This window comes from Lonchura striata, chromosome 16 (assembly GCF_046129695.1).
Source record: "Lonchura striata isolate bLonStr1 chromosome 16, bLonStr1.mat, whole genome shotgun sequence".
Classification (NCBI taxonomy): Eukaryota; Metazoa; Chordata; class Aves; order Passeriformes; family Estrildidae; genus Lonchura; species Lonchura striata.
The window spans coordinates 6749509-6767131 of NC_134618.1; the positions used below are offsets into that span (position 1 = coordinate 6749509).

The window sequence follows — 17623 nt, forward strand, 5'->3', positions numbered from 1 at the left end:
GCAAAGGTGGGTGAATAGCCTCGACTCTCATCACTTCTATTACACGAGCCCTGCATTGTGCTCAGAAGTGGATGAGAGCTGACCCAAACACAGAGCTGGGTGAGAGATGAGCCACACACAGAGCTGGGTGAGAGCTGACCCAAACAAACTCAGCTGAAAGCTGGGAGGAGAGGGAGAGGGAGAGGGAGAGGGAGAGGGAGAGGGAGAGGGAGAGGGAGAGGGAGAGGGAGAGGGAGAGGGAGAGGGAGAGGGAGAGGGAGAGGGAGAGGGAGAGGGAGAGGGAGAGGGAGAGGGAGAGGAGAGCAGCCACACTTTGCTTCACCTCCACCACAAGCAGCCAGCACATGGGGGATGCAGAGAGCAGCCAGGGGAGCCTGTGCCCGTGCTGCAGCTCAGCCTGCATGGGCAGTAGGGTGCATCTCTGCACAGGGGAGTGCACTGGCTCATCCCTCTGCCTCTCAGGCCTCTCTGACAGCTGTACAACCCAGGCACAATGCAAGCATGGGAGGCTGAGTGACCGAGCTGAGCCGTGTGCGTACAGCAGGATGGCAGCAGCTCCCGCGCCCCTCGGCAGCAGATCAGCTCTCCAGGACCCTTACAGAGACAAAGGTGCAGCTGGGCTGTCTCAGTTCCTGCTGGTGTGGCCACTTGTTGACGTTGCTCAAGCAGGGATTAGCTCATTTCCCTTGGCAGCCCTCCTGCAGGAGCAGAGACACTCTCCCCACTGGCAGGCAAGGCGCAGCTGGAGGCCGGGCAGTGTTGACACAGGAAGCCTACAGCAAAAACACAAAACAAAACCAAACCCACACCCCAGGCCTCCCAGCCGCCTCCTCGCAAATGCTTTGCCTTCCTAAGGCAGCCACCAGCAGTCTTCAGAGATGTTTTCCAGCTGTTATCCTGGGCTCTGAACTGACTCCTCTAAACCAAGGATCACCCCTGGAACATGGGTGGCTGTCTACCAGCCCTTCCTCAGCACCCACAAATTCCTTCCTCTCTTTCTGACTCTGTGACTAGCTGACCAAACCCACTCTCCCCCATCTCTCAGAAGCCCCCTACATCTCCCAGCCCAGGTCCATTAGGTTTTTCCCTGTCCCTCCAGCCCAGCCAGCACTCTCCCCTGGGCCATGGCAAGGACAGCATCCCACAAAGCCCAAGAGCAGCAGCAGTGCAGCCACCAAGAGCTGCAGGAGCACCCAGCCCCTGTGCCTGCACTGCTCAGCAGAGCCAGCACTGCAGGAAGCCCAGCAGGGCGAGATCCCAGCCAGGCCATGAGCAGGGACAGCACAGACAGCAGCTCTGCTCTGCCTGAGCCAGCAAAACCTCTGCCTGCGGGGATTTACAGAGCATGATGTAAGGTGGTGATGTTTTCAGGCTCTTTAGGAAACTCCAGCCACGTGCCACATTACCCTGAAATTGCCCCATATTTCAACATGCATCATTTATCTTTCTCCAACGTGATTTTTTTTTTCTTAATATTTATGTTTAGGAATGCACCAAACTGGAATATAAATAAATTACAGTAGCATCATGGCAAAAATAGATTAATTTAACACTTCAAAGCAAAAATATCTCATTTTTTTACCAAACCTTTTTTAGAAAAATTGGCCAATGTGTGCAGAAAGAGGCCTCAAAATGTCATCTGCAACAAGTGGCCTACAAAGCACCTGTAACAAGTGAACAACAAAGAGCACAATACATGCAGAAGAAATTTCTGAAATTCTCCATGAAAAATAACTTTTAAAAACTATAGAAGTTATAAGGTTGGGGGTATATAAATGTCACCGTAATTTCTCTATATAGCTGTACATCCTATTTCTCTTAAAGTCTGCACCATACCTCTAGAAATACCCTAAAAATATCAGGTTTGGGGAAGTTATCCATTCTGACCAGCACAACGCTATCACAGAAATCTTATCTCACTTTTAATTCATGTAAATGCCTGGAAATAGTCCAAATGGATGTGGCAGGGTGACAGGCTCCATGAAATCTCCCCATCTATGAATGGTTTCCATTTCACATCACAGACTGCAACACCTCCAGTGAACGGGCACAGGGAACATCCCCAGGGAGTGTTGCTTTGCATCCTTCAGTGCTCCAGCATGGAGAAAATGCTTTTTCTGGCCTCCTTAATCTGGAAAAAGCCCTGTCTGGAGGAGCTGCTTTCAGCTGGTACCACAATGGTCCAGGAACAGGACAGCAGTGGCCATGTTTGCCTGGAAAATGAGGGTTTTTCCTCAAAGACAGTACAAAGCTCCCCAGGAGCAGCTGTTTTCAGATGCAGGTTCTGCAAATCCTCTTTCATTTCATTCTCTAAAAGGAATCTGGAAAATACATCTAAAAGACATTTTAAAATCTGGTTGTTTTCTGGGTTTTTCCTGGATTTAGAAACAACACCAGAAACTGTTTACTTTTTTAAATTTTCACTTTCAAACATCCTAGTTTCCAAATTCATTCTGTGCAGCTGCATTTCTTTCCATCTCTAAGGAAGCTGTGCAGATAAACCCCTCAGCTTCACCTGCTCTTCTGCTGACACCTAGAAAACTTCTTCTCAGCAGGAGAAGAAGTCTGAGAGAATCTCTGAGAGAGTGAAGGCACCAGGACTCCCTGCTCTGTGCCCTGGTAAAGGTGAGGGACTGAGGGTGGCCCCAGTCCTGCAGCAGCTCCCAGCTCCTCTCTGAGGTTCCTGTGTTGTTGTCGAGGCAGGACAGGAATGAAGAGGCTCTGACTCAGAAGGCTGTTGAGTGTAAAACTCTGATTTGTTCAAAATACATTGCTCTTTTATACAGAGCTTCACAAGGATCAAATCTATTGGTTCTGAAGTGAAAACAACCCACAGCATTGGTGCAGAGTGCTTGACACACACTGATAGAACTTAACTATAAACAAGGTGAAGAACAAGAGATATAAAAAATTATTTACATTATTTCCCAGCTCTTTCCCAGGCTTTTGCCTGGCTAGAAACTCTCAGTTTCTTTCTTTGACTGAATCTGAGACCCACAGTGCCTGAGCACCAGCCACAGCACTGCTCCTCCCTGGAGCCCCTTCCAAAGCCCCTTCTGGCACTGGGAGCCCGTGCACACAAGGATCCCAGCCCTGTGAGCATCCCAGCACCACAGGGTGAAGCATTTCCCAAACACAACCTGTTACCAAACAGCTTCCGAGAGCTTCCCCTTCCGGCTTCGTCTGCATGACGAGCTTTCCACAATTAGTGCCGGTATTTCAATTAGCACTGAAACTCAGAGGAGTTGCAACACGCATGTGACCTGTCCCAGAGGATTCCAGTATACACACGATGCTCTTGGAGGCTGCAGGGAGCCCACATACCGGAGTCATTTGTCACTTAATGGAGACCAGGACACGTCCAGTAAAAGCCTAATTGTAAGGTAGGCAAAATAAAACAGGGAAAATTTCTATAGCTTGTTTGGGTGTACAAATTCATTTGGATTAAAACATGGCTTGGTTTACAAACAGTAGCAGCTATTCCCAAGCAATCTCAGCAGTGAACCCTTTGTCCCCAAATGCTGGGGTGCCCTTCTGCTCCTGCAGGGAGCAGTGCCTGTGCCTGAAGGAAGCACAAACCCACACTGCACAGCAGGGATCACAAAGAGGGATGGGGAGGAACTCAGCAGCAGCAGCTTATACAGCACATTGATAGAGATGAGGAATTCCTGCAGCCCCATGTTTTCCATTGTCTATCAAAGCTGGTAGGTACACTTTAAAAAAAAAGTTTAGGTGAAGGAACTGAGCGGTTAGTCAGATAAAGTATGTGTTTCAACTGGTTTGGGATTATACTGAAGGATATATGATGATATCCTGTGGCTCATTTTATCAAAAATACAGAGGAATCAGGATCCTCTCTCACTGGAAATCCAGTATTTGCCATGATTGAAGATGCACAAACTTATTGCTCCAAGCTGGGCAGAGCTAGCCAGAGTCCTCAGCAGGTAAGTGAGCACAGGAGGCTGTAACAGATGTACTGCCAGCTGCCATGGGGACAGAATGTGCACAGTCACATGGGAAGGACCAGGTTCCATCCTGCCTCTTGTAAAAACACACTTCAGAGGGAGCAGAACACAGCAGCAGCCAGTGGCAAAGCAGCTTCCTCAGGACAGTGCTGGGAATGGCACCCAGCTGTCCCAAGACCTCCACACCTCCCCTCACACTCACACGACAAGCCCAAGCCTTCAGTTTGCTTATAAAATCTCACTTATCCAGCTCCTTTTGTTTAAAGAACAGTGCAAGAGGTGGAAAACTCTCCCCAGCTCATGGAGAGCCTGGGCAAGCAGTGACAGGCTCCAGACAAGCATCCTCCTCTGGGAGCTCTTCCAGGCAAGGCTGAAGATGATGGTTGAAGATGATGGTGGTAAATAGGTGCAAGTGTTGCCCAGTGACTTCATTTGCTGTGCACCTATAGTATGGGCTAATGTAATCAAGTATTTATTAAAATGACAGCAGGAAAAGGGGGGTTCTCACCTGGGCGGGACACCACAGCCTGTCAGCAACCAGACAGGTGGAGTGCCCTGTGGCTGTCACACCCACCCTGTGCAGCTGATGCTCACAGCACACCCAGGGCACCGAGCCAGCACCAGCCTGGGCTGAGATACCCAGCACCTTGCCTTGCTTCTGCTCTGCCAGCTGCTTGCTGTGCGAGCTGCCAGGTCCAGCCCTGGCTGTTCCTGTGCCAGCAGGGACACCACACACAGCAGTGCCCAGCTGCTCCCTGTTGGAATCTGTGATATTGATAATTCCAAGGATCTAAAAAGTCTCTGTCTTTCAGCCCCACTGCCAAAGAAGAAGCCATAATTGGTCTGTGCTGTTTTCAAGGTTGTTTATTCTGTTTATCTCTAACATGTTCTGCTGCCCTGCCCAGCTCTGTCCTGCAGGGCAGCGTGTGGGGCTCTGCCCTCAGTGGGATGTTACAAACATTAAATACCAGAAACTCCCTGGGCTGGATTTACAATAACGTGCCAATATCTGTCACCTACGTTGGACAGTGTGTCCCCAGCCTGAACCAACAGAAAAATGCCAACACCACAGTGAGACATGGAGGGCATGGAGAAGGAGAAAAAGGACAAGGCACACCCAATTTCCTCCATCTTGTCCCCTTTGAACCCCTAACCTAGAATCCTACAATTTTACTTTTGCACCCGTGCCACACTTTATTACTTATATCAAACACTCCGAGCTGGTAATTATCCTGTAAGATTGAAAACTCTTTTCCATGGACAGGGATCACAGACAGTGTCTCTGGGGGCTCTGTCCAGGGGGGTTCCTGACCCCTGCCAGGGTCCCAGACCTGCCAGGGCAGCCAGAGGGAAGCCCTGGATTCCCACAGCTCCCAAAGCCACTGCCAGCAGGGACACCATGCCACAGCAGTGCCCAGCTGCTCCCAAAGCTGCTGCCAGCTGCCCCCACAGTGCCAGAACCCGGAGCAGAAACACAGACACCAGCTCCCAGTGCCCAGCCCCAAGCTGGTGCTCCTTCCCTGAAGCCAAGGACACAACAATCACCTCCAGGAGCAAGTGCTGGTGTCCCCAGTCTCCACACAGCTGTGGTAAGTACAGGGAAGTGAGAAGGGAGAGCCCAAAGGACTCCTGCAGTAAAGCTGGGGAACATCAGGGTGACTTTACCTGATCCAACACTGGTAGCCAGGTGAGGCTGCCCAGGTCAGAGTTAAATACAAGTGAGTGCACAGTGGTGCTTATTCTGAACACCTTTCCTGCAGTCTCATTTGAGAAAATGGCAAAGTAAAGGTTGCATAGTGGTATTTAATAACCTCCTATGAGATTTTCAGGCCCTTCCTGAGGTCATAAAATCTTTTAACCTCTGCAGTATTCTATGGCAGGGAATCCCACAGCTCAACTGTCTACAAAAATGGGCCTCCACTCCTTTTAGTGGACAGTGAGGAGAATCCCTTTTTACAGGGAAATTAAGAAAGGACAATGAGACCAAAAGGCAACAGCAAATTAGAAAAGGAGAGGGAAGGGAGAAGGAATATGTGAAGAAAAAACATTAGAGGACCACACAAGAAAGGGTGTACAGACATTCATAAATCAAACCTTAAATTTCCTAGCAGAAGTGACATAAAGAGGGTAGAGAGCAAGAAGAGTTACAAGCTGTTGCTGGTGGTCTTGCCCTACCCCCCCCTTTTAAATTTCCAAGTACAAATGAAAAACTTTATGCCTTTTTAAAACAAAACACTCCCCAGTTTGTCACTTGAATGGCTGCCATGACTCTTTCTTAGACAATAAACCCTACTAGTATCAAATATTTCTGAAGATTAGCTTTGTCAACAAGTCAGCTGGTTTGGGCCAGAAAGCAGATATTATCTATTCAATGTTTTATGGTCCCCAGCACAGAGCCATTGTGCTGGTCACTGCAAGTTCCTGCTGCCTTCATCACTCCTCCATTAGCCAGGGCTGGGAACTCTTCTGGGACAGCAGAGGCAACTCTTCATATATCTCATCCTAAGCTTGTTAACATGCTCAGTCACAGTGAGCTGATGCATTTCCCAGATAAAATACAATATATGGCCGAAAAGGGAACTTTCTGTCCTCTCCAAAGCTTGCTCTCCAGCTTTGGAGCCCAGCTCCTTCTCCTGTGTTTTTGAAAGCCTGAAAATTTCCCCCTGCCATTGTTTCCATGCTGGAGCATCCTCTGTGAATTTATTCCAGGACTTATTTCATATTGGCAGAAAATATTTATACCAAAACATTAAAATCTCTCATGTGTCTTGTATCTAAGCATCTTAAAGCTCATTTACAAGGCAAATGGGTTATACAGTGTCATACTATTATAAAGAAGTTATACATATGTAAATCCCTAGGCACTTTTGAAAAGTTCTCCCCTTTTCAGCCTCCTCTCATATCACAAAACTTCAGGCACAATTGTGGTTAAGTTTGTTCATGTGCACTTTGAGCCTTTTAAAGGCTACTGAAGTCCCCTGAAATATTTATGTGGCTCAAGTGTTACTCAAGAACAATTAGTTCACTGTGTTTCCTCCCTAATCAACATTTTCAATAGGGGAAAACAGTTCACATTACTGGGATCTATAACCATGGAAATTTATGAGGCATATGTGTATTAGCAAAGAAAAAATAAACCCTCTGAGGGTATTTCATCTGCCAGCATTCCAGCAAGATGCATCTGGCAGGGTACAGAGTCAGAAACCACTCAAAAATGGCTTGATTCTCACACCAGTGCTGAGAGGCACCAGAGACCCCAGGTCCCTTTTGGACAGGCCAGGCTCTACTTTCTGCTCAGGCCACATCCCAGTCTCACTGCCTGACACTTTCTATGCATATTTTTAAGCATCCCAGGCTAATAACTTGGGTCTATTTCAACCAGATCACTCAGAAATCAATTAAATAAAAGGTTTGTGATGGAGACAGAATTATGAACCTACATTTATATCAAGTAACGGCCAAAATATATAAAATTGACTGAAATACTTTAAGAAACAGAAAATGCTCTGCATCTGATGGGATCATAGACTTAAAATTTTAGTGAAGAAACAGATAGATGTATACATCGATGTATAGATAGATGGATAGATAGATGGATAGATAGATAGATGGATATTTAAGGCCCACTTAACAGTTGCATTTCTGTTTTTTCTTCCCTCAGTTACATCCCTCAGCACAATTTCCAGCATATCTCAGCATGTCTTTCCAGTATATCTCACACAAGTTTGTGTTTGTGACCCCGAGCCCCCTCTCAGTGTCCTCATGCTCCAGCAGGAGCCAAGTGCTCCATGAATACTGTAAAACTAATGGTTGCCTCTTAACTCTCAGCTGAAATTGCCTTAATATGTTTAACTGAGGTCTATAGGATAAAATCTACAAAAATATACACAATACACAGGTCTGGTTTTCCTTACACAACCAGAAACCTTGTGGAACAGAGATTATGTAAGCAACCACAGATAACCAAACTCCTCATCCAGACAGAAAATGTTGTATTTTACCTCAGAGAGCTGCCCAGTCCTGGCAGCACAGCTATCCCCAGGGCCAGCTGCTGCCTTACAGAGCTCTGGGTGATGTGCTGCACTGACAGGCAGTGCCTACCTGTGCAACCAGACCTGTGATGCATCCAGAGCACACCCCACAGCTCCCAGCCTCCCCAGTAAACACCCCAAATCCTCTGGCTGCTACACACCCTCCATCACATCCTCTCACATGGCAGCTTGGAAAACACCACTGATGATGCACTTTGGAGTTCTAGGGAAAAAAATTCTTTTTTAAGTCTCAAAAATTCTTACAGTACCCCTAGTCCTGCCAGCCCACTGCAGGCAGCACATGGGAAAATGGACCTGTGGGGGTGTGACTGCCCTCCCTGATTGCCATGTGTGCACAAACCTGTCTTTCTGGCTCAGCACATCCAGCCTGTGCTCACAGCAAAGGGCAGAAGGAGTCACACTGTGCAGCAGTGGCTGCAAAACCGCAGAGCCAGCGCGGGCACGTGTGCAGGGCTCCATTCCGTGCCCACTTACACATCAACAAAGCTATTTACTGCACTGTCATTTCCAGAGCCACGGCCCCCGTGCTGTGCTGAGCAGGACAGAGCTGTCCAGAAGCACAGGCACTGTTGTGTTATTTGTGGCTGCTGTGTTGGTGCTCAAAAGTCAGCACAGACCACAGCAAGGGAATGGGCAGCTCAAGTTTTTCAGGCTAGGCAAAAATCAAGTGTTATAGTTGAAAAAAAGCAGACAAATCTTCAGGCATGTGCCTTCTCCAGGTATTAAACTAAACCTCTGTATAGAAGCAAATGTTTAATAGAAAATTGCACTGAAATTTTGTGTTAGAGCAATCACTACCCCAAAAAACTGCATCTACTACAACTTCAGTCACAGAGGGAATGGGACACACAGGCAGAGTGAACACTGCACACAGGAGCAGCAGTGAATGCCTTTATGAAAGATTGTTTTGATTCAGTTTACCTGTTTAGCCACATGACCTTACAAAACTGGGCCAGACCCACTACCAAGGGAGATGTAAGATCAGTAAAAAAAGCAGACAGGGATATATTTAACAGGGCCTTTGTTGTCTTTATCTAGAGCAGTGCTTTGTGTGAAACCTGGTGCTACACAGCTAAGAATCCTCGGGTCTGCCTGCCTCAGCAAAAGCCCCACGTCCAGAACAAGTCATGGCACGGTACAGGCATGCACATCCTGTGGGTTCACCCTGGTCCTGGTGGCCAGGAGAGCCCAGACTGCACACTCCACATCAGGGGTAGCAGAGAGAGCTCCTCCTCAGAATCCACACTACAAAGTTCAAGAACAAATTTAATTAGAATCCCAGACCCCAGCTGTACCAGTCTAGTGAGTGTCCAGCAAAACCACTTTTGTCCCCATGGGGCTGTGGTAAGTGCTGAGACAGCTCTGCACTGCCTTGGTTTCTTATTTCAATCCTCTGGGATGTTTTTCAAGTGAGGTTTGTCTACCTGAAAAGCCTGAGGGATGGAAGGGAAGGTGAGCATGTGAAAAATGGGTAGTGCAGACAGCAGCATGGTGACATCATGATATTGGGATGCTGCTGGCAGAGCCTGGGCAGCAGCTCTGCCAGATTCAGCCTGGACTGGGTTCCAGCAGTGAGTTCCTGTCCTGAAGTCCCTGCTGCCATGGGTAAAAGACACTGCAGTGGATCACACATCCCCAGGGACAGAGACCATTTTTGTCTAAGCCTGGTTCAGGGAGAAAAGAAAGAATCAATGTAAAAAAATAATGTATCAGAAAACAGTGGAACTGCACAAATATTTAAGTATATTAAGATGCTCCTTCTATTCCTGGTGTCCTAAACATTGGTGAGAATAATTTTTTAGGACTGACACGGTTTCCAGGATAGGGAAAAAAAGCACCCTTCTACATAGAAAAAAAAGAGAACATGTTTATTCAGAAACTGAGACCTGTGTAAGATTCAAACTCACTTTCTGGAAAACTGTATAGCAGAAAATCAATATTCATTCTATTTACTGTCTTCTCTACCTGCAAAATGAAAAACCCACTAGTTTAAATAGTTTGAAATAACTTTAAGAACTCCTCCTACCAATCTTCATCACAAAGAGTCTCCATGAAAAGGCTATCACTACATTTCATAATTCTCATTGCTACATTTTCTTCATATTTGGAGAAAATAAGGTCACAGTCTTCACAGCAGTGTAAATTTTGCCTTTCTGGGCTGAGATCAACAATGGCCCTGTTCTGGACCTGAAACTGCCCAGAAAGGCACTGCCATGATGAGCTGGGTGAGAAGATCCAAATCATGTATTTAATGTGTATTTACATTCCAGTAACAGGTATAAATTTTGTAAACAGGAAATTCTTCGATGTTGCTTTCTGGCAGTTTCATTTACCTTTTTAAGTAATTGTCAAGAAGTTGCAATCACGACCATGACTTACTTTTATCAAGTAACTGATGCAACTGTAAACAAGCAAATGCCTTTGACCAGCCTTCTGAAATCGTATCACGAAGGAAAAGCCAGCAGACAAGAAGCACTGAGAAGGCAGGAGCTCAGAAAACAATATTGTCCATCTTGCCAGAGGGCCTCTGTGAGCATGACTGGCTGTGCAACATAAACAAACCAAACATTAAACCAGGACTGACATAAAAAGAAAATTCCTCCTCCACTGGACAGGCAAGATTAAATATTTATTTCCTGAACACAGTCTAGTCTTTAGTCTCTTAAATAGCAAGTAGCAAAGAATTTGAAACCTTGGGAAAAGCAGCGCTCCTGGAAAACAGAGTTGTGCCTGGAGGAAGAGCCCATGGCAGAGAACTCACCATGCCTCCACCCTGGCCAAAAGCAGCACTGGGAAGGCAAGGTGAACATCAGATGCTGAATGTGCTGCAAACCACCTGCAAACATTCAACTGATGCACAGTCTTTGGAAGCAGAAATTCCCACTCCAATTCTCAGCAATTTTATGTTTTGGTTTTGCTGTTAGTCACCAAGATCTGCACTTGCAGCAGGCAGCTGTGTCTCTGCTGGCAGCCTGACCTCCACCATGGGACAAGTACACCATGGTTGATGTGACAAGTGGCTGAGCAGGACAGACCCTTTGCTAGAGGCTCTGTCAGGAGCTGTGGGAGCTCTCCCCATGCTGGCCATGCTCCTCTGGCACCATCAGTGCCCATCCAGCCTGGCTTCCAGCTCCCAGGCAGTCCCCAGCGTTTGGCACAGAAGCTCCCACCTGGAAAATGCCAACACACACTTTGCTTCCCTCCTCAGGACCAGCCTGAGCTCTTAAAGCTCTGTCACTTCCCCAGTCATGTGCTGCTCATGAGGCATGGCAAGGGACCAGCAAGGTTTAATACTCCAGAGAAAATTCCAGGTCAAGGTTCTCCATTTCCCTTGGTCCTGCACAAAGCGCTCTGTGATCAGATCAGGCATGGAGCCACACACGTGGTGCACACAGGCCTGCTTGCTTTTTCCATAGAAAGGTAACAGAGCCCTCCCTTGCAGTTCACAACCCCCTGGGGATTTAACTCCAGGTCGTTTTGTTCTCTCTGTGCCTTCACCCCTCTGCTATCTGATCACTGGGAGGCTGCAGCTCAAGCCCAGGTTTACCTTCCCAGATCCCAGTGCTGGGCAAGAAGAGTGGTCACAGGCCACCAATTATTGCCCAAACAGCTGGGCAAGCACCCAAAGGCCAAATTCATACTTTGCTGTCCTAGTATTTAAACATCTGTTGAAACATTGACCTTATCACCAGCTCCTCCCTGCAGAAATACACAATTCAAGGTGAGCAGAGCCTAACACTCACACCATGGGTCAAAAAATTAATGTTCATTTTCTTTAGACTTCTATTCAGTGTCCAAATTGCATTAATAATGCAAGAACTTCAATGCAAGTGTCATTGCACCCAAGACAATCGTTATTTTTTAAACACTGGATAGGTTACTTTGTTATGTAATTTTTTATTTTTTTTTAATCGACCCAAAGAAAAAAAGCTGCTGTGCAAACCAGTGGCAAATAAAGAGCTGGCAAAGCTCTGGAATCAGTCAGTAGGACTGTGGCAATGGAGGACCCGCAGGGATGAAGCTGATGGCAGTGAAGCAGGAGGGGTTGAAGCCCGGTCCATTGGAGCGGGGTCAGGCTCCCCACCCACCCCGAGGCACCGCAGCCAAGCCCGGGCAGATGCGATCTGACTCGCATGGTGCTTTACAGCTTCCCTCGGGGGGCAAACACACCGCTTCAGTGTGCTCCACATGCCCCAAAAATGACAGAAACGAAAGCGGAGTGTCTTCCTGCACAGTGCAGAGAACAAAGCAAGCGTCAGTCCGGTTCCTCTCCCGGCTGCCACCAAGGCGGGCACGATGCTCCGAGGTGTCACCTCCTGTCGGAGGGGATCCCATCTCTGCATCTTGTGTGCTTTAGCCTTTTTTCTCAGCGACTAGCTGAGGGGAAAGCCAAGATCTCGGCCGAACGCGATCCCGCTCTGGCTGTTACAAAAGCAGGAGGTGTCTGTGTCCTCGGGAAGGGAGGCTCAGGGCGCGCTGCCCGCCCCGGGCCCTGCCGGCTGCCGCGGGCTCCGGCGCGGCGGGGAACGGGGAACGGGGAGCGGGGAACGGGGAACGGGGAACGGGGAACGGGGAACGGGGAACGGGGAGCGGGGAACGGGGAACGGGGAGCGGGGAACGGGGAACGGGGAACGGGGAGCGGGGAACGGGGAACGAGGAGCAGGCACCGGGGAACGGGGAACGGGGAACGGGGAGCGGGGAGCGGGGAACGGGGAACGGGGAGCGGGGAACGGGGAACGGGGAACGGGGAGCGGGGAGCGGGGAACGGGGAGCGGGGAACGGGGAACGGGGAACGGGGAGCGGGGAACGGGGAACGGGGAGCGGGGAACGGGGAACGGGGAGCGGGGAACGGGGAGCGGGGAACGGGGAACGGGGAACGGGGAGCGGGGAACGGGGAACGGGGAGCGGGGAACGGGGAACGGGGAACGGGGAACGGGGAGCGGGGAACGGGGAACGGGGAGCGGGGAGCGGGGAATGGGGAACGGGGAACGAGGAACGAGGAACGGGGAACGGGGAGCGGGGAACGGGGAGCGGGGAACGGGGAACGGGGAACGGGGAACGGGGAGCGGGGAACGGGGAACGGGGAACGAGGAACGAGGAACGGGGAACGGGGAGCGGGGAACGGGGAACGGGGAATGGGGAACAGGGAACGGGGAACGGGGAGCGGGGAACGGGGAACGGGGAACGAGGAACGAGGAACGGGGAACGGGGAACGGGGAGCGGGGAACGGGGAACGGGGAGCGGGGAGCGGGGAACGGGGAACGAGGAACGGGGAACGGGGAGCGGGGAACGGGGAGCGGGGAACGGGGAGCGGGGAACGGGGAGCGGGGAGCGGGGAACGGGGAGCGGGGAGCGGGGAGCGGGGAGCGGGGAATGGGGAGCGGGGAATGGGGAGCGGGGAACGGGGAGCGGGGAGCGGGGAACGGGGAGCGGGGAACGAGGAACGGGGAACGGGGAGCGGGGAGCAGGCACCGGGGAACGGGGAGCGGGGAACGAGGAGCGGGGAACGGGGAACGGGGAGCAGGCACCGGGGAACGGGGAACGGGGAGCGGGGAACGGGGAACGGGGAGCGGGGAACGAGGAGCAGGCACCGCAGACACCCCGGCAGCGCCGCGGAGACAGCCCGGCCCGGAGCGCGGCGGCAGCGCCGGCAGCAGGAGCCGCAGCCAGCGCGGAGGGAGGATAAAGATCCCTGAGCGCACGGGAGCTGCCTCGGAAACCAGCAAAAGACACGGCCACAGAAGGAAGCGGAACAGCCGCCTCTGCTCTGCTCTGAGGGAAAAGGCAAAGCAGTCAGTCAGATGAACGCTTTCTAGTTTTCATTTTATCTGGACTGCTGGGGAGTGATACATCACACAATCCCAAATCACCTCTCTGCATCTCTCCTTTCTTTACAGTGCTTCAGCTGGGTTTTTTTGTTTGGTTTTCCATATCAACCTGTTGCAAAAAGCAGGATTTGAGTTTTTAAAACTGTTGTGCAGAAAGAAAAACAAATATTTCTTTTTTTTTTTTTTTACCTCTTCAGAGACTGCCATCCCTCTGCTGTGCACAGTGTGCACAGTGCTGTTCCCAGCCTACTGGCCCCAAGAGATGGCAGCTCCCACCCCAGAGAAGGGATGTGATCCCCACTCATCCTTCCCCTTGATGTTGATGGGGTTTACACTTTTCAAGCTGAATTTTTCTCTTTAATCTCTGCCAGAAACCTTCCAGATGAGGGACTATTAACCAACAACTCTCACCACCAACATCCAGAACAGTTACTATATCAATATATTTTGCTAATGCTGATCCCCATCAGTCTTTTCCCAAGTTTCAAGCAGTTACTATCAATCCCTGCCAACTCTATTCCATGCCCAGTGATTCAAAACCGGTTCCTTATAGAAACTGGAGACAAAAATATGCAATAAACAACTTCAGCTTCCACGCTGAAGATACTCCAGCCACAATAAAAGAGACCCCAACCCCTTCTGCACCCCACAGCCCACTCAGGGTGAAATGGAAGCAGGGGAAGGATTTATTCTGTCATTGTCAGGCTTGACACCAAGAATAACCTTGACACAGCCTGCTAGTCCTATCACCTAGAAAGAACTCCACATACTACATTTCCTCCCAGGAACCACACTTGGTGTGGTGCACAAACAGGGCCTGGCAATTTGTTGTAGGAGAGCTCTGCAGAAGCAGATGCTTTTATGTTCATGGTGGGTTTCATTCTGTAACCGAACAGAAAACCTGGATTCACCCTAAGGACAGCACTACCCAGAAAGCCACAGTGGTAAGAGAAGACAGAAGGCAGCATTACCTGGCCTTATCTGGCTAATTTCAAATTACTTGCAGATAAGATTTCTGTGTTTACATACATGTAAGTAAAGGAGAGGATGGTGCTGGTCAAAATACTTACAGCCCTGGCAGAAGCTCAGGGCAGGGCAGAAGCTCAGGGCAGTACAGGTGTCCAGGACAGGGGGGACAGGGCAGGAGCACAGCCACGCACTGGGTCACATCACACATGGGTGTCACATCACACGTGGGTGTCACATCACACGTGGGTGTCACAGCACACCATGGCCATGGGACGAGCTCCTGCCCCTGCAAAGAGCTACTTGGAAGAAATGTGTTTTCTCTCCTTAACACCCCCACATAGAATGTGAAAATAAACCCTTTGTCAGAGAACAGGCTCATCTTTCCTACAGTTTCTTTGGCACGCACAACTTTTTTCCTGTAAACACCCAAAGTCTTCATATGAGTTGGGGCTTTTTTAAACTTTTTTGCTGTATGTTAATTAAACCTCTTTAGATTTAATGAGATACTAAGATGTATTTGTGAAAGCTCAGAGCCTCTGCAGCTACATTAACAGGCCATGTTATCGTCCATTATTAATAATCAACAGAAGGAAAGAAATTATGTTTGCCAAACATAAGTTAATAATCAGAAAGTAAAGGTTAAAAACAGCAGTCAAAAAACTCTTTCAATCTCGCAAAGATTACGATGAGGAGAGTCACAACAAAGCCGACTGAAAGTTTTCTGAGACTCTCTAAGAAATAAAACCTAGCACCACAAAAGGTTTTGCAAACATTTCTCAGAAGTAGCTCAACAAGGCCAGAAAAAACAGCATCAGAAAAGAGCTCCAAATCCCCTCCTTGAAAGCCAAATTCAGGGGCACAGATCCAAAAATCAGCCTCGGAGGCTTCTTTACAAGAGCAAGAAGTGACACGCACGCACATCCAACATGCAGAGGGAATGCAATTACAAGGGTCGCTCCCCCCATTCTTTTGCTTTCCCCGTTTCCCTGAACAGAAGTGCTGTCTGTACGAGCGGCAGTTCCGCTACAGCAACAGAGCCTTTCTTTATGGAGGCTCCGAGTTCTGCAGAGCCCCTCTGAGCAGCCAGCGCCGGGAGCTTCACCCCCCCAGCGCCCTTGTTAGCGCTCTTTGTCTCGCCCGTCATTTCTCACACAAGCCATCCTCCGAGAAAGAAAGTCACACCCCCAGCGCCAAAGCGCAACGAAGAAGCGAAAGCGTTAAAAAACGCAACAAACAAACCAAAACAAAGGAAACTGGCCCTAATCTCTGAGGCGAAATCAATCCACCGCCCCGAAGCGGCACCGACACCCACCGGGGGCTCTCCAAGCGCGCTCCCCCGGCCCCCCGGCATCCCAAAGGATGGATAATCCCAAAGGGATGGGGGTGTCTGCCTCCGCGCCCCTCGGGAGAGACCCGCTCACCTGGGCACGGCAGGGCAGGGCAGGACGGGCTGGCGGCGGCCCCGCTGGCCGGGCTGCTGTCGGGCTGGCCCCGCTGCTGTGCCGGGAGGGGAGGGCCGGGAGCCCCGCTCCGCCCCGCTCCTCCCCTCCCCTCCCCTCCCCTCCCCTCCCCTCCCCTCCCCTCCCTTCCCCTCTCCTCTCCTCCCCTCCCCTCCTCCCCGCCCCGCCGGGGACACCTGGCCCGGCCGACAGCGCCGCAACTTGTCCGGGATGCTGCGGGCTCGGAAATAAAACTACAACAGCCGAGGGGAAACGGTGTTAAGGCAAGGATGGCGTGGCCAGAGAGCCCAATAAAGCAGCGGAATTCCACATGAGTAATTCAGGGAAATCCTCCCGAGTGGGGACGAGGAGCGGGGCTGCGGCAGCACAGGGTGGGCTCTGTGCTATCGTCTTTTGGGTGTGCTCGGCAAGTCCTGCATGGGCCGGAGCTGGCACACAGCGCCTGCGGCGGCAGCTGCAGCGGGACAACAGATGGCACAGTCCAGGGCAGTGACAACAGGCTTCCAGTTAATGGCCACAGACTCTACTGGGAGCACAAGAATCCCTGAGAGACCTTGGGACAAAGTGTGCTGTCTTCAGCCAGCATCCAGTTTCAGCAATGCTTTCTTTTGTGTGTAATTATCCTAACTGATGATAAGTCACAGTATTTTAAAAGGTGGTTTTACAAAGAGACTTTAGAAAGTGAATCCGTTCTAGTTCTTTCTACCAGACAAAGCATGCCCTCGTATCATTACAAAGGTAAGAGTCTGGAGACAGAAGCATGCACTCTGTTAGCTGGCCATAATCACACAAGAAACAGCACTGGGCAATTAGTGATAAAACTGCCGCACACAAATCTTATCAGGGCTTTTTATTTATTTCTTTTTTCCATGAGGAAAAGCAAACAGAAGACCCATAACAGAGTGTGTTTGATCCAAGACAGGGCATCTAGAAGAGGCCTCACAATATACAGCAACCAGCTTCCTATGTCAACCACATGGTTGTCTTCCAGAGTACTCTACCTCTCCATCCCATTCTGTTCCTCACAAGATCTCACCTCTTTCTAAGATACAGTTACAGGACTGATGACTCCTTTTGCTTAAAATATTGATTAAAGCTACAATTAAATATTTATTCCTGGAAATCTTTTCTCCTTTGTTTTGTGTGCCAAAAGAGCTTTTTCCAAGGTGGAGGAGGATGAATGCAGTACATAAGCAAGCCCTGTTCAGAGCACGATCTGGGACTACAGCTGTGCTTTCCTCGAAGGTTCAGCACTCCTGACTCATCCCTCTTGTTTCCCTCTCTCTCTGCTTCCCGGGCAGAAAGGCACAGCCCATGGGAGATCCAAGGCAATGGATGCCCACAGCCTC

General features: G+C 49.9%; 1 protein-coding gene across 1 annotated transcript in view; it reads right to left on the minus strand.

Moving 5' to 3' along the window:
- The window catches only part of CARHSP1 (calcium regulated heat stable protein 1), a 37133-nt gene extending 20813 nt beyond the window's left edge, over positions 1-16320 (minus strand). The window contains exon 1 of the mRNA XM_021539932.3: positions 16236-16320. The gene's annotated coding sequence lies outside the window, so the exon portion shown is untranslated. The remainder of the gene's footprint in view (positions 1-16235) is intronic.
- Positions 16321-17623: the final 1303 nt, after the last annotated feature.